The sequence below is a fragment of the Moschus berezovskii genome, chromosome 1 (assembly GCF_049115385.1).
Source record: "Moschus berezovskii isolate FMDL1 chromosome 1, NW_MosBer_1.0, whole genome shotgun sequence".
NCBI lineage: Eukaryota > Metazoa > Chordata > Mammalia > Artiodactyla > Moschidae > Moschus > Moschus berezovskii.
This window is the reverse complement of record NC_142460.1, coordinates 116,119,096-116,137,069: the sequence shown is the minus strand read 5'-3', so window position 1 is coordinate 116,137,069 and position 17,974 is coordinate 116,119,096. Positions and strand designations below refer to the sequence as shown.

The 17,974-nt window shown below is 36.0% G+C and overlaps 1 protein-coding gene across 1 annotated transcript in view; it reads left to right on the top strand.

The window, feature by feature from the left end:
• The window catches only part of LOC148778830 (neuroligin-1-like), a 268,159-nt gene that overhangs the window by 246,321 nt on the left and 3,864 nt on the right, over positions 1-17,974 (top strand). The gene's annotated exons all lie outside the window — the stretch shown is intronic.

Here is a 17,974-nt window from a genome sequence, read left to right as displayed (position 1 = left end):
TCGCTCAGTCGTGTCCGACTCTCTGTGACCCCATGAATCACAGCACGCCAGGCCTCCCTGTCCATCACCAACTCCCGGAGTAGGGAAGTCCTAAAGGCTTTTAGTTGTAATATAATTATGGTAGGTTTATCAGTTTGTGGTTTATTTTTAAAAGATCTATATTGATCGATGTGGTGTGGTCGTGCTCTCCCGGGCCGAGCCTAAGCCGAGCCGGACGAGGGACGGGCGTTCCGGGTGGACGTGCCCGCTCTTCTCGGCCTGTCCGCGGCACCCCTCGCCTGTCTTTCCCCCCTTGCCTGCCCATCGGGGAGGGTGAGGAAGGCAGGGGCTGCATGCGGTCTCTGGCCCTGACCTTCGGCCTCCTGTCCGCCCCCCAGCCTCGGGGTGTCAGCCGGCGGGGGCCCGTTGGTCTTCTTGACACAGCAGATGCTCTCGCTTCGCCTCCCCTGCGGTGGGGAGGGCTGTGCCGCTGCCGCGCTCGCGTGCCCCGCGTGGGTGTGTGAGCGTGCCTCGTGTTGCCCCTCGGTGGTGCCCCTGGAGCGCTCCAGGTTGTCCCTCAGGTGCCTGAGGCCGAGCGGTGGTGTCGTTTCCCTTAACCCGGTGTCCTCCTCGGGTCCCCGCCGCGGTGGCGAGTGTGTCCCGTGAGTTGGCTCTCTTTGAGGGGGTCAAGATGGTAAGAGAGGGGGCGTCCCTGTTCCCCCTCGTCGTGGAAAAAAAAATAAAATAAAAAGATCTATATTATATCCGATACTTCCACATTCGGTTTTTCCATTTTCCTGCTTGTGGCAACTCACTCCAGTGTTCTTGCCTGGAGAATCCCAGGGACGGGGGAGCCTGGTGGGCTTCCGTCTATGGGGTCACGCAGAGTCGGACACGACTGAAGTGACTTAGCAGCTTGTCCTTTATTGTCATGTGACTTATTTTAAAGGAGCTAACTATGTAAGAAACCTCTAATCTTGACCTAGCTCTGCTTTTGACCAGCTCTGGGACCAGGTAAAGTCATTTCCAGCTCTACTTTTGTTTTGTTGAGGACCTGTGAAGCAAGAGGATTTGATAGTCACTCAGCAGGGTCACTTTCCAACTCTAGTGTCTGCCCTGTGAATCTGGCCATGTGATCACTGGATTCAAAAGTGTTTCTACAGTATCCAGTGTAAACTTGACATTTATTGCATCACGTGAGAAAGAGCACAGAACTGTCCTCAACAGATTCGAGCTCACATGGTAAGAGTCAACCCATGTGGGCTTGAGTATGTGGAGTAGAAAGAGTAAAACTGCTTCATTGGGTATCACAGATGATTAACAAGGACAGGCATGCAGGAGACTGGAACTCATGTAGTCATCTCAGGAACACACATTCAGCCACTAGGCTTACCTAGACTTCAGCATTAGAAGACTTATCTTCACTGGTTTATTTCCCAGTGAGACCCGCTTGGATAATAGGATCTTAATAATTACTGTGAAAGATGATGCTGTGAAAATGCTGCACTCGATATGCCAGCAAATTTGGAAAACTCAGCAGTGGCCACAGGACTGGAAAAGGTAATTCTTCATTCCAATCCCAAAGAAAGGGAATGCCAAAGAATGCTCAAACTACAGGACAATTGCACTCATCTCACACGCTAGTAAAGTCATGCTCAAAATTCTCCAAGCCAGGCTTCAGCAATACATGAACCGTGAACTTCCAGATGTTGAAGCAGGTTTTAGAAAAGGCAGAGGCACCAGAGATCAAATTGCCAACATCCGCTGGATCATGGAGAAAGCAAGAGAGTTCCAGAAAAACATCTATTTCTGCTTCATTGACTATGCCAAAGCCTTTGACTGTGTGGATCACAATAAACTGTGGACCATTCTGAAAGAGATGGGAATCCCAGACCACCTGACCTGCCTCTTGAGAAACCTGTATGCAGGTCAGGAAGCAACAGTCAGAACTGGACATGGAACAAGACTGGTTCCAAATAGGAAAAGGTGTACGTCAAGGTTGTATATTGTCACCCTGCTTATTTAACTTATATGCAGAGTACATCATGAGGAACGCTGGGCTGAAAGAAGCACAAGCAGGAATCAAGATTGCCGGGAGAAATATCAATAACCTCAGATATGCAGATGACACCACCCTTATGGCAGAAAGTGAAGAGGAACTCAAAAGCCTCTTGATGAAAGTGAATGAGGAGAGTGAAAGGTTGGCTTGAAGCTCAACATTCAGAAAACGAAGATCATGGTATCTGGTCCCATCACTTCATGGGAAATAGATGGGGAAACAGTGGAAACAGTGTCAGACTTTATTTTTTTGGGCTCCGAAATCACTGCAGATGCTGATTGCAGCCATGAAATTAAAAGATGCTTACTCCTTGGAAGGAAAGTTATGACCAACCTAGATAGCATATTAAAAAGCAGAAACATTACTTTGCCAACCAAGGTCCATCTAGTCAAGGCTATGGTTTTTCCCTTGGTCATGTATGGTTGTGAGAGCTGGACTGTGAAGGAAACTGATCGGCGAAGAATTGATGCTTTTGAACTGTGGTGCTGGAGAAGACTCTTGAGAGTTCCTTGGACTGCAAGGAGATCCAACCAGTCCATTCTAAAGGAGATCAGTCCTGGGTGTTCATTGGAAGGACTGATGCTAAAGCTGAAACTCCAATACTTTGGCCACCTCATGCGACGAGTTGACTCACTGGAAAAGACTCTGATGCTGGGAGGGATTGGGGGTAGGAGGAGACGGGGACGACCGAGAATGAGATGGCTGGATGGCATCACCGACTCAATGGACATGAGTTTGGGTGAACTCCGGGAGTTGGTGATGGGCAGGGAGGCCTGGCGTGCTGTGGTTCATGGGATCGCAAAGAGTCGGACACGACTGAGCGACGGAACTGAACTGAACTGAATAATTACTGGCTCAATTTATTTATCTAACTTATGGACCTGAAATATAGTGATATCCAAGAATCAAGGTATTTTCCCAATCAGGTCTTACTGAGGCATATAGAACTACCTCTAGTTCAAATCTCAAATACAGCAGTTGAGGCAGAAGCACACAGTAATACTCTTTTTCAGGGTAAAAACTTTTTACTCATTATTGTTGAGGAGATATTATGATTGTCCATCTCATTTTCTCCTCTCTGAGTTTATTTAAATAGAACTTTAAGGAATTAATGCTATGGGATAAAACACACAAGGTGTGAATGCAAGAGTGCACTTCTGTCAAATAGTGACAAGACTTATAATGGAAAGAAAAGCATTCTATTTTTATTATTTGGTTTTTCCTCACATATATTTGGTAAGAACATTTAAGTTATGCTCTCTTAGAAAGTTCAGTTATACATTAGAGTGTTATCACCTATAGCTGTAGTTATCACATGTGCATTAGATCCTCAGACTGTCTTCATCTTATAACTGAAAGTTTTTACCCTTTTCTATTTCTCCCACTCCCAGACCTTATGAACCCTACCTCTTATTTTTATATTTTTTCTATACGTTTGACTTTTAACCATTCCATTTGTTAATTGACACTATGTAAGATTCGTCTGTCTTTCTGGTTTGTTAACTTACCATAGTGCCCCCCAGGTTCATCCATTTTACTGAAAAGCAGACTATTTCTTTCTTTTCTGAAGCTGAGTAATATTCTATTGTGTGTGTATATGGGCTTCCCTGGTTGCTCAGATGGTAAAGAATCTGCCTGCAGTGCAAGAGATCTGGGTTCAATCCCTGGGTTGGGAAGATCCCTTGGAGAAGGAAATGGCAACCCACTCCAGTATTTTTGCCTGGATAATTCCATGGACGGAGGAGCCTGGCAAGCTACAGTTCATGGGATTGCAAAGAGTCAGGCATAACTGAATGACTAACACACTAACTAAAGGGTGGGGTGGTAAATATATACACTACATTTTCTTTATTCATTCATCTGCCAATGGGCACTTAGGTTGTTTCCATACCTTGTTATTTGTGCATAATGCTGCTATGAACATGGAAGTACAGATATCTCTTTGAGATAATGATTTCATTTCCTTTCGATGTATACTTAGAAGAGGGATTGCTAAATCATACGGTACTTCAACTTTTAACTTCTTCAGAAACCCCCATACTCTTTCCATATTGGCCGTCCCCATTTACATTCCTGCTGACAGTATACAGGGGTTCACTGTTCTCTACACTCTCACCAGAATTTGTTATCTCTTGTCTTTTTGATAAGAGACATCCTAAGAGATGTGAGGTGATATCTAATTGTGGTTTTGATTTACATTAACCTGATGATTATTGATGCTGAGAACCTTCTCATGTACCTGTTTATCATTTGTAGGTCTTCTTTGGAAAAATGTCTATTCATGTTCTGAATATTTTTATTGTTGTATGCTACAGAGTTGAATGAGTTCCTTTACATTTTAAGACATTAACCTCTTATTGGATATGGGGTTTGCAATTGATTTTTCCCATTCCATAGGTTGCCTTTGGTTTTGTTGATGGTTTCCTTTTCTGTGCAGAGTTTTTCAGTTTAATGTAGTCCCACTTGTTTATTTTTGCTTTTGTTGTCTTACTTCTGGTGTCAGATTAAAAAAAAATCATTGTTAAGATTAATGACAAAGATGTTTTCTTCTAGGAGTTTAATGTTTCATGTTTTGTTTTCAAGTCACAATGCATTGTGAGTTTTTATTAATGTATTATTAATTTTTATTAATAAATGTATTTTTAATGTATTTTTATTAATGCATTATTATGTTTTTGTGAATGATGTAAGATGGGGGGTTATTTCATTCTTTTGCATGTAGCTGTCCAGTTTTCCCAACATTGTTTATTGAGGAAACTATCCTTTCTCTATAGTATATTCTAGGCTCCATCGTTGAAAATTAATTGACCATTTATGCATGTGTTTACTTCTGGAGTCTTTATTCTGTTCTACTGATGTGTGTATCTATTTTTTATATGAGTGCATACTGTTTTGATTACTATAGCTTTGCAGTACACTTTGAAGTCAGTAAGTGTGACACCTCCAGCTTTGTTACTCTTTCTCAAAACTGTTTGGGTTATTTGGAATCTTAGGGGTTTCATACAGATTTTAGAATTTTTTGTTCTATTTCTGTGAAAAAATGTCACTAGAATTTTGATAGGTATTGCACTGAATCTGTAGATCCCTTCGAGTAGTATGGGCTTTTTCAAAATATTAATTCTTTCAGTTTATGAACATGGAATATCTTTCCATTTATTTGGGTCCTCTTCAATTTCTTCCATCATTGTTTATAATTTTTACTGTATAAATATTTTGCCTTGGTTAAACATATTACTAAGAATTTTAATTTTTTGATGGTGTTATATGTCAGATTATTTTCATAAATTCTCTTTCTCATACTTCATTGCTATAGAAACACCACTGATTTTTATATATTGATTTTGTATTCTGAAACTTTACTGAAATAATTTATTAATGTTAGCAGTATTTTGCGTGGAAACTTTAAAGGTTTCTATATATGATATCAGGTCATTTGCAAATAGTTTTTGCTTATTCTTATCTGATGGATATATTTTCTTTCTTTTTCTTGTCTAATTATTTTGGATGGAACTTCAAGTACTATGTTGAAAAAAGTGGTGAAAGTAAGCATCCTTTTCTGGTTTCTGATCTTAGAGGAAGAACTTTCAGTGATTCACTAATGAATATGATTTTAGCTATACACTTGTCTGTTATACAGAACTCTTGTTAGGCTAAGATACCTTCCCCCTTACAATTTAATAAAAGTTTTTTGGTTTTTGTTTTTATCATGAAAAGATACATAATTTTTCCAAGTACTTTTTCTGTGTCTATTTAGATAATCTTTGACTTATATCTTTTACTTTATTAATGTGGTGTCATCATATTAATTTGTGAGTATTGAACCATCCTTGAATGGTTCAATAAATCATTGAATAAATCCCATTTCAACCATGGTATGTGATTCCTTTAATATATTATTAAATTTGGTTTGCTAAAATTTTGTTGAGAAGTTTTACATCTACGTTCATCAGGGATATTCCTATAATTTTCTTTTCTTGTAGTCTGTTTGATCTTGATATCAGAGTAATGCTGGCTTTGCATCATGAATCTTGAAACTTTCTCTTCTCTTATCTTTTTTGGGAGAGTTTATAAAGAATTGGTGTTAGCTCTTCTTCAAATATTTATTAGAATTCAGATGTGATTTATTTTGGAAAGCTGTAGAATGAAAAGATGAAATCTAGAAAGAATAGGAGTGTCCTTTGGTTCAGTCTTGGGCATTTAGTCTAAGGTAATAGTTGGACTGTGAAGAAGGCTGACCGCCGAAGAATCGATGCTTTTGAACTGTGGTGTTGGAGAAGACTCTTGAGAGTCCCTTATACTGCAAGGAGATCCAACCAGTCCATTCTAGAGGAGATCAATCCTGGATGTTCATTGGAGGGACTGATGCTAAAGCTGAAACTGCAATACTTTGGCCACCTCATGCGACGAGTTGACTCACTGGAAAAGACTCTGATGCTGGGAAAGGTTGGGGGCGGGAGGAGAAGGGGAGCACGGAGAATGAGATGGCTGGATGGCATCACCGACTCTGTGGACATGAGTTTGAGTGAACTCCGGGAGTTGGTGATGGACAGGGAGGCCTGGCATGCTGTGATTCATGGGGTCGCGGAGAGTCGGACACGACTGAGCGACTGAACTGAACTGAACTGAACTGAATACAAAATAAGGAGATAGTAAACGTTTTTTAACAGAGCAGTGAAACAACGAAAGTAGTGTTTAATAAACACTAATCTGAACTGTTTTTAAAAAGCATATTTTACATGATTTGTTTCCATTTTGAATTTTAAAAAATCTTATTTTTGCTCATGAATTTCTAAAACATCAAAATGAGTGTTAAAGTATATTTAGTTTTCATCTGTCTTTATAACTATTTTAAAACTCACAGTACAAAATTGTTGTACATGCTTTTACAGTCCCATTCCCTTGGAGTGCTTGCAATTTTAGTCTTAGAAAGAGTTGAATGTGTGTACATTTTAGTTGATGATGATTATTAAATCTTTTTCTTTTTTGGTTCACAACTATTGTAATCTACTAATTCGAAGATTTATGGACTACAGGATGACTTGGGAGACAGTCTAGAGTCTGGATAACAGTGGGAGCAACTATAAGACTACTATAATAATTCAAGCATATGGTAACAGTGGCCACAGACCAGGCTAATAATAGTTTTGGGAAAAAGTGACAGGAACAAAATTTCTATTGAAAAATTAATGAAGTCTGGTTAAGGCAAAAGGGAAGAAGAAGAAATGGTTCAAGATTATTTATAGATTTATAGTTTAGAAACAAAGAAAAAGCAAAACCTATGATAGGAGTTAAAACTGACTTTGAGGTAGACATGTTGGGCATCCCTGATATACTGAGATGGAAATGAAATATCCAAGAAGGATTAGCTTGTGGGATATATTTGTCTATGAATATAAGAATAATTAGGATATATTAATTCTCTGTATGTTAATTTTCAGGCAAAATAAATCCAAGTATGGATTTAATAGAAAGCTTTAAAATATTTATAAAATCTCAGATATGCTAGTGTTATAGATTTCATTTTTTGGTGACATATTTGCAAACAGAAATAGAATAAGATACTGTAGTCTCCTTTTCCTGATCTAATTTCTTCTAATATAGCTATTTTTGTCTGATAAAAAATATAATCCAAAACCTATATAAAATTTCCTCTGTCATATTTATTAGAATGACTTTGCCTCTTTCTGATTTTATGTTTAAGATTCAAATAGAGCAGAGTTTATCAGTTTGTGCTTAAATCTTTTAAATGGCTTCATGTTGCTTTTAGGATTAAGAAAAAATTCCCCAGACTGAAAGAGCTGCATGCTCGGGATGATGCCTGTCTGTCTCTTCATTGTCATTACCCACTACTCTGTTCTACACCATAGATGGCAGCCACACTGACCTTCAGGTTCCCTCTCATTTTCAGACTTTACACGTACTATATTTTTCTGTCGGACATCTTTCCACCTACTTACCTATCTGCAGCCTTTTTTCCTGCTTAGTACTCACTTATCCTTCAGTAATCATGCTACATTGCACTTATTCAGTGAAAACTGCCTGGGCTGAACCAGATCACCTTGTATAACATCTGGTAACATCAAGACTTAATATCCTTAACACAGTTTTTGAATATGCACTTACGTGTGTGATTATTTGTTCAGTGTTTCTTTCTCCACAAAAGAAATTTTCATAAGGGCAAATGTCTTGCTTTTTTTGCCCACCATATGTCTAGAGGATGGATATAAAATATTAAACATTTGTTGAATGACTGAATATTGGAAGTCATAAGAGGGAAGTTGGACTATTGATGCCATCCCAATCATCTAGCCAAGCTGAGATATCTCTGAGCATCTAATGGCACTTGTATCCTCGTCATACTCCAAGTATATCTCTGGATAATATGTGAAAAGCTAGGGCAGTATAGAATGTATCCTCACAAAGTACTGAAAGGTTTATATAGCAGAGAGCCACATTGTCTCAGATGGGAAAGGAACATTATTCTGACATTCTTCAAGCTATGAAATATTGCATCTGCATTTTTTAATCAAACAAATATAGTGTTAAAAAATAATGAGCATGTGTAAATTTGGTGATGTTCAAATTAGGGGTTAGCCTAGTTTACTTTTTATCTAGTTAAAAATTTCCCCCAGATCTTATAATTTTTATTTTAGACAGGAATGCTTTTGACTTTATTTATTTATTTATTTTTATTTTTTTTCTCTTTTAATTTATTTTAATTGGAGGCTAATTACTTTACATTATTGTATTAGTTTTGTCATACATTGACATGAATCTGCCCCAGGTGTACATATGTTCTACATCTTGAACCCCCCTCCCACCTCCGTCCCCATCCCATCCCTCTGATTCATCCCATTACACCAGCCCCGAGCATCTTGTATCATGCATCGAACTTGGACTGGCGATTCATTTCACGTATGATAACATACATATTTCAATGCCATTCTCCCAAATCATCCCACCCTCGCCCTCTCCCAGAGTCCAAAAGACTGTTCTATACATCTGTGTCTCTTTTGCTGTCTCGTATACAGGGTTATCGTTATCATCTTTCTAAATTCCATATATGTGTGTTAATATACTGTATTGTTGTTTTTCTTTCTGGCTTACTTCACTCTGTATAATAGGCTCCAGTTTCATCCACCTCATTGTAACTGATTCAAATGTATTCTTTTTAATTGCTGAGTAATACTCCATTGTGTAAATGTACCACAGCTTTCTTATCCATTCATCTGCAGATGGACATCAAGGTTGCTTCCATGTCCTGGCTATTACAAACAGTGCTGTGATGAACATTGGAGTACATGTGTCTCTTTCAATTCTGGTTTCCTCGGTGTGTATGCCCAGGAGTGTGATTGCTGGGTTGTATGGCAGTTCTATTTCCAGTTTATCTAAAGTGTTGCAGTCAAAATAATTTTATGAAGAAAAAACTCACTTTTCATATAAATATAAATAAGCACTTCTTAGTGTTATTTAAAACACTAAGAACACTATTTAAAACACTCTGGGACCACCCAAAATTGTTCTTCCTCTCTTTATGGATTCTAACAACAGTGTCTCTTTTTTTCCCAAACATCGTGTTTTTATCTGTATTCTTCCCTAAAGAACTGTCTGAGGTAATATGTTTTGTGTTCATATTGGCAACTTCTTCAAGCACAAAGATAAATATAGAGAATGCTACTGCTTTCATAACCTTGGAAATCGATTTCCATAGCATGTGTACATATGAACCACTAGCGTAAACAGTCAGCTTACCTAAAGGATACTGAAATGTCATGAATGAGATACTAGTGCCATCAAAATTTGCACAATAGATGGATTCTTTGAAAACTATCAGTTGTTCCAAAGTTTGCTTCTAGTATCTCATTACAGCTGTTTGCATTACATTTTAATTTTATCATAATGTGGATTTATGGCATTATTCAAAAATATTTTTTCATTGAAAATTTTTCAGGAAAAATATTTTCACTATAATATTTTGATACATGTTGATATAATCGATTAAGAAGTGTGATAACTTTAAGTAGTATAGTATTAGTAAATTAATGAGTATTATTCCAAGTCAACTACTTTCACATATGTCTACATTCTTAAACCTTTTCAATGACACCAATTGTTGTGATATTTGATTTCTTAAAGTCATTGTATTTAAATGTTTATCAATTTGGAAAAAATCAGATATAGTAATATACTACTGTTTTTATTTAAAATGTATTGAAGTCTAGTGTTTTCCTCCATATATTCTTCAGACATAGTTAGATTTTTACATCCTTGATCTTGGTTTTGTAAATAAATTTGTCCTAACAACATCCCTGAAAAGATTTAGCCTGCTTCCAGTGGCTCCAAAATAACAATGACAACATTCTTAGATTTTCCCATTCTGTGGAAACTGCCTTAGGAATCTCTTACAGTCAGTTTACCTCAAAAACTGTTGGGTAAAGAGGGCTGGGAAAGAGTACAGCAGTGTCTTTAGCCAGGGCTCTCCATCTCTATCATGATGGGACTCACTGGAGCCTGGAGCTCTCAATAATTCTAAAAATTCCACATGTATTCTCTTAAGAAGGACACATTTCTCATGAACAGCTTTCTGAATCAGAGCCTAATGATACCCTCAACCTACTTGCCTATTTTTGCAGATATGTGACACAAAGTACGAATAATTTCTGTTGATTTGAACCTGTAATGAAGGAATTTGTAATCAGTACTAATGTATTTGAGACCTAAAGTATATTAGACCTTCATCAAAGGGAATGACAAAAAGAAACTTTAATGTGGGTGGATAGTAATTATTTCGGTGCTCATAATTATTCTACAGTTAACTACAGAGAAATGCTGATATTTTTATTCCTTTTTCAAAATATAAAAGGCACTGTGGTCAGATTCTGAAATGTAAGAATGCATCATGCATCTTTTGTAAAGGATGATACTTTGAATTATGCTTAATAGAAAAGGAACTATTTTGGATTTAAATGAGTTCAAAGTTCATGGTTAGGAGTTCCTGTACCTTTCTTAGTCCTGTTGTTTAACCACTGAATGTATTTATTGTCTGTGGGAGATATAAAATATAGTAATTGCTCTCACTTCGTTTCAAAAAGGCATGTGATCTGCTTTCTTATTAACTCTCATAAGAGGTATGAGTGAGTTCCTCAAGGAGGACAGACCCTATGGAGTTTCAATATAGAATAAATCACTTCCACACTCAGGTTTTAGAGGACTCATTTCCTTTATACTTTGATGATTTAAGATGCCCATTTAAACTGCTGGTTTTAAAGATGCACTATTTGTAGTTTAAAAGAAGCATAAGCTGTGGTTGGAATGTTGATAATGATTGTTATTTATGATGAACAGTAAATGTTTTGCCCTTTGAGGAAATCATGGTGATCAGCTTGCTGGAATCTCAGTCTCTAAATAGTGGTTGCTTATTTTTAATGACTATTACCCCTTAAAATATTTCTACTTAAATTTTTTAGCATCAGTAATTACATCAACAGTAACATTGAAATAAAGGAAAAGTGAGACAGAGCTGCTAATATTCTAGAAAGAAGAGAGATCAAGAAAATGGTTTTCTTTCCTGCCTGGGAATGATGAATCTTGAGATCATGTAGAGATATCTATAGAATCCATAAACATATTTACTCTAGTTTCTCAGTTTGCAACCCAAAACCTCTCAGATATTTATTCTCGGTGCCTTTAGGTACATAAGATAAAGGAAATCTGTTTTCTTTCTTTTTATAATCCTTTTTTTCTTTTCTTGCTGAGAAATTATCAGCCCTTCTTCCCAGGTACCCTTCAAAAAATCAGATGTGTGAAAAATTCTTGATGTTAAGAAAACCCAACTGTACTTGACCCACTAAAATCTAAAATGCTACTGAAACCCATAATGTGGAAAAAATTTAATATCATCCAATAAAAAGATTTTAAATAAAACCTACTAAATAGTATTCACCAGGGTTTCCCTGGTGGCTCTGATGGTAAAGCGTCTGCTTGCAATGCAGCAGACCCAGGTTCGATCCGTGGGTCAGGAAGATAGCCTGGAGAAGGAAATGGCAACCCACTCCAGTACTCTCACCTGGAAAATTCCATGGACAGAGGAGCCTGGTAGGCTACAGTCCATGGGGTCACAAAGAGTTGGACACAACTGAGTGACTTCACTTTCTTTTTTCTCAAATAGTATTCAATAAATGGAATTATTTAGTTGAGAAAGTGGCTTAACCCTTCCTTTGAATAATGATGCCCTCATCTGTACATGATGCTGAAGCAGTATCTGTATGTTTCTAACCCTTCATATTTGCTACACTAAAAGATGTTCCATGCAGTGTATATATGTAATCCTTATCTCACATCAATTAAAATCATTGCAACTCTCTGAATATGAAAAGTTAGTATAAATAATGTAGCAAAAAGCTGGTTCAGCCATTCCCTGTGTGGAAAAGTTCTCCCACAGACGTAGTATCATTTCTCTGGTTTATCTGCTAATATAGACCCAGAGGCAAATAGCAACTGAGAACTATGTTTGCCATGCAAACAACTGGGAGACATTGTGTTAATAAAATTTTTTTGCTATTTTATCTCATGTAGACCAAGAGCTAACAATTTTGTTTGTGTGTGAAGTATGTAAAATTGGGAGAAGGCAATGGCACCCCACTCCAGTACTCTTGCCTGGAAAATCCCATGGACAGAGGAGTCTGGTGGGCTGCAGTCCATGGGGTCGCTAAGAGTCGGACACGACTGAGTGACTTCTCTTTCACTTTTCACTTTCATGCATTGGAGAAGGAAATGGCAACCCACTCCAGCGTTCTTGCCTGGAGAATCCCAGAGATGGGGGAGCCTTATGGGCTGCTGTCAATGGGGTCGCACAGAGTCAGACACGACTGAAGCAACTCAGCAGTAGCAGCAGCAACAAAGTATGTAAAATTACTGACTCTTGGCTGTAGAACCTGATGATTTCCCAAAGGAATCATGTAAATTGCCTTGGGCACCCTAAGAGGAGAAAGAAAGATATCTTCCAAGAGAGATACATATCCACACACTTAATGTAATTGTGATAGAGTTTACGTTTGTCTTCAAAAATTATTGAAATAACAATTTAGCAAAGAAAAATTTGAGCTCACACTAAGGGTTTCCTAATATAGCCAAGCGGAGAAGGCAGTGGCAAGCCACTCCAGTACTCTTGCCTGGAAAATCCCATGGATGGAGGAGGCTGGTAGGCTGCAGTCCATGGGGTCGCTAAGGGTTGGAGCGACTTCAGTTTCACTTTTCACTTTCACACATTGGAGAAGGAAATGGCAGCCCACTCCAGTGTTCTTGCCTGGAGAATCCCAGGGATGGGGGAGCCTGGTGGGCTTCCGTCTATGGGGTCACACAGAGTCGGACACGACTGAAGTGACTTAGCAGCAGCAGCAATATAGCCAAGAGTTAAGCAAATAAAGTAATTTAGCTAAAATTGGAAAACAGATGTATTTTGGCATCAATAAAAACTATCCTGTACTTTAATCTGTGTTGTTAACTAGTAAATAAAACCATAATTTTTATACGGTGTCGTTGAAAATAGAAATGCAAGACAATATATTTGTTGAGGTTTATTAATTTATTCCTTTAGGTAATTACAGAAAAGTTAAACATGTTTCTAAGTCTAATATTTTACATGATGTAAGATATTCAATATTTCAAATATAGTTCTGATACAGTAATTTTTAAATCGAAATTAATGTTTTTCTATTTTTCAGAAATGCAGCAACATTGTTGCATGAACATCATATAATACTGAGGACACTTTCTTCATTTAAACAGGGTTATATTTGAGAAATTTTGATTTCTGTGAACTTGCAAAGGAGTGCTAATTGTAAACTATTGCTTTCATCTAGTTTTTCTTCTCAATGGAATGATTACTTGCAGGACTTTGACATTTGCCATTTAATTTTCTGTGTAGCGCTCCTCTGTATCAGGAATGGCCTTGAAACTATGACCTAACAATAGAGTAATCAATGGGTCCCTTTTGTTACATCATCAATTTCTCTATTTCCAATCTTTGATCTTTGCCAGTTATTACTATTTTTCAAGGCTGTCCCTCTGAGCTGATGATACTCATATATGTCTCCTCATTTTTTTCCTTCTGTTTTCTGGGATGGTGTTTTTTATTCTCTGAAGGCTGTGATATTAAATGTAGTTTTGAATTACAAATAATACATGGTAATCGCTGAAAAGACTTAGAAAACTTTCTCAAAATGTTTAACAGTCCCTTCCTTTCAAGTGTGCTTAGAATTAATGCCTGCTTCTTTACTATTTATATTATTAAAATCAACATATGGTGTTCAGTCCTCTTTTTTTCCTTCCTTTTTCTATAACTGTTATTTTATGCATGACAAAATTCTCTTGCTTATGGTTATGTGGTTGGCTGTCTTTTAACTTGAGTGTTATGCGTTTGTAATGATTGCTTTTTGCATGAGAATTATGAAATGCCATACAAATTAAATGGTTGTGGAAACAAAAAGAAATGTAGGGCTTCACATGCTTTTTTGTGTGCTGAATATGTCAATTATGTGATGCTTAAAATTACTTTCATATGGCCTTTGACTTCCCCTTTGGTGTCCTACTTTATTCTTAGCAAATTAATATTGTTAAGAATAATAAAACATTTATTAAACATTCACAGTATTTTAATACAATTATTATCCTAAAACATGATCCCATTATAAATAACTACACTGGGCATGAAATTGCACTAGGGCATAATTCATTATATTTCTAAATTGATTATGAAATATAAGGCCTGACTCTGTAACTACCTTAATTACGAACACTGACTTCTACAGTGGTACCTTTGTTCTACCAAGTGATGAGATTATTTATTCATACACTTGAACAAGTTGCAAAGGTTTTAAATCCACAGCTACTTCTTAATCAAAACACATGGGGAAATATTTGTGTAATGACAAGTAATTTTAAAAAAAAAATCACAGTTTTGAAAAATGTATGACATAAAAATGTGTAAAACCTAAGTGTTAATGCTTTTACAATAAAACAGAAGAAAAAAAAAGAAAAGAAAAAACCCTAAAAATTTTTATATCTCTGTTTTCCCTAATGGTATTATATTGTCCCAAATTAATAAATGAGTTTGGCCTACTTTCTTTATTGTTGTCACCAATTCAAATTAGAAAAGGCACTGAATAAATTAAGTTCTTTCAGAAAATAAAACTGTTTACTTTTTTTGTATGCAGTTGGTATTAAAAAAAAATCATTTCCTTTGCTTATGATGTGACTTTCAAACCATATGTATTTTTTATGCTGGATATATTCACAAGCCAAATCTGTGAGATATTTTGGGGAAAGGGAATTTTTTTTTTCTTAAAATAGATAACCAACTTTGATGTAATCACTCCCCCACGCTTTTTGGAAATAATCCTTGAGAATTTTAGTATTTGCACTTATTTTTTCCCCTCAGTCTTGTTTATTCTTGAATTGTCTTTTTTTTTTTTTCCCCCTCCATTTCTCCGTTCTCAATCCTAGGTCCCCTTACAAAGAAACAGACAGATGATTTAGGTGATAATGACGGTGCTGAAGATGAAGGTATTTTTCTCCACCCAATCTATTTGCATGACAAGGGCCTCAATCACTTTTTCCACCCTTTTCTATTTTTTTGCTTCTTGTCTTTTTTTGAAGAGTTGTTTTTAATTCCCGTTTTTGATGTGTTTTGTCTTCTTGCTTGTTGTTACATATGAATACACATTTTTAATTTTTTAAAAAATGAATGTTAAATTTTGATTTTGATGCCAACCATTACAACGTTTTAAAAAGAGGGGCATTTTTTGTTGTTGTTTTCTTGAACTGACTTTTGATATGTTTCATTCCACATTTTGACTGAAACTTGTCCATATTCTTTGAACTAACAATCTCTTCCCTGTAGTCTCTTTGTATGCATTTTGCATGTTTTCTAATCTATGTAAATATTTTACCCAATACAAAATGTTTCATTTGACATTTTATATTTGTTTTAAAAAAAAATCCACACCTAATAAAATGAAGGACAAGCTAAAAGCTGATATAAAGTGTTTCTTGAGCAATATAATTTAGGTTAAAAAAAATACTGTTTTCTGTTTGTGTGCTTAAATATTACATCAATGATAAAATATGGATGTGAAAGGCATACACCTATTTCGATAATTGTAGTAAACCTTACTTAACCACTTAAGAACCCTGAGAAGATTAAATTAATATCTTTTAATATCAAAGGCTCATAATTTGAAGACTGGCAAGTAAAATATTCTGAATTTCAGATTGTTGCTAACTATAAGTAATAATGTCTTTATACTGTACTAATATAAAAATTCTTTTCTCTTTCCAACTTTTTTATGACTTACAATTCTGATATACTCTGTACATGTAAGTACTCACTAGATTGATTTGAGATTTCTCATTCCATTATGTACCTTTACCTGGTATTAAATGGAGTGTCTAGAGAGGCCTATTGAGTCTTTCAGTTCATTTTGCCTCCAATTAGTTTTTTTTCTTTTAATGCCACCCTAGTTATGATTCTTATAGAGATGACTAATGTAATCCTAGGTTTAAAAATAATTCCCAGAACCTTGGAAATTAAATCTCATAAAAACAATAATGTGCTAAGAAAGATTTTCCAAAAGAAGATAATCCACACACAGGCCAGCAAAAGTGCTAGTTCCACGAGGAACAACTATGAATGTGTTTTTACTAAACAATTGAAATTATTTCGTTAAGATATATATGTTTAATAAACTACTTCAGAATAGAAAATTATAAATACAAATTACTATTTAAAAATTTTATTAGATGTTAATGTTTTTATAACATTTAAGAATTGTTTTGATTAAATGAAATTTATGACATTTGATTAAATATTCATTTGCCATGAATACCACCAGTAGGTTAAAGGTTAAATACAGCACAGTCATTAATACTTGAAATAAGTCTTTATAGCTGCCCAAGATTGTCATTTTGAGTGCTAAATAGCTAAAAATAAATTTATAATATCAAAATACAAATTGTGATTTTTTTAACCCTGTTGGAAATCTGAAGAATTAAAACATCAAAGACATTTATTCACCTTGAGGACGTGGGTTGTTCCTAGTGCTCTATAAAAACAACTTACACTTGGGGACCTTGAGATTTGTTGAATCCTCTGAAAATGCTTAGATCTTAGACATTTGTTATCAGATTGCTTGGTGTGTAACTTTGTAAACTCCAAATTTTTCAAGAATACTCACAACGTTTGTTTACATCATATCCCATTTAAAAAAAATATTTTGATGGCTGATTTTATGTGCTGCTTTTTTTTGTTTTTGGTAAAATAGCATCAAGTAAGATATTTACGTGTTTACAAGTGAAGTGATACCTCTGAACAACCACAGTGAACTAAGCACTGTAAATGTAAATATATCTCATAGACATAATTTGAAGCACATTTAACATTTTCAAATAGCCATTAAAAATATCGTAAACCCTAACTTAAATTGGCAGGTAGTATTTAGGTTGAGTACTAAGCCAGTCCCTAAGAGTTACCAAATCAGTAAATATTTTTAAATGCTCCTAAGTGTAGAGTCCAAGAAATCAGTCCAAGTTCTTTTTCCTCTGTGTTGTTTGTGTAATTGTTTAGAAGATAAGGATAAATTCAAAAGCCTCCAGGATAAAAACCTTTGAATAATAACTGAGGTTCATCAAATGAGTAGAGGGCAAAAATTTTATTGAAATATCTTTAAATGTGTCAGGGAAAGATTTGATTCAGGCAGTACCCCCCAATTTTAAAATTGTTAAATGCCCCCAAATTCTAAATTATGGACAATTAAAAACTTTATGAGTCCTTTAAGAAAAAAGAAACCAGTAAACATGTTCAAGGAGTTATGTGACTAATAATTATTCTCCAGGACTGTTAAAGGGAATTATGACTTCAAACATCGGTTGTCAGGCAAA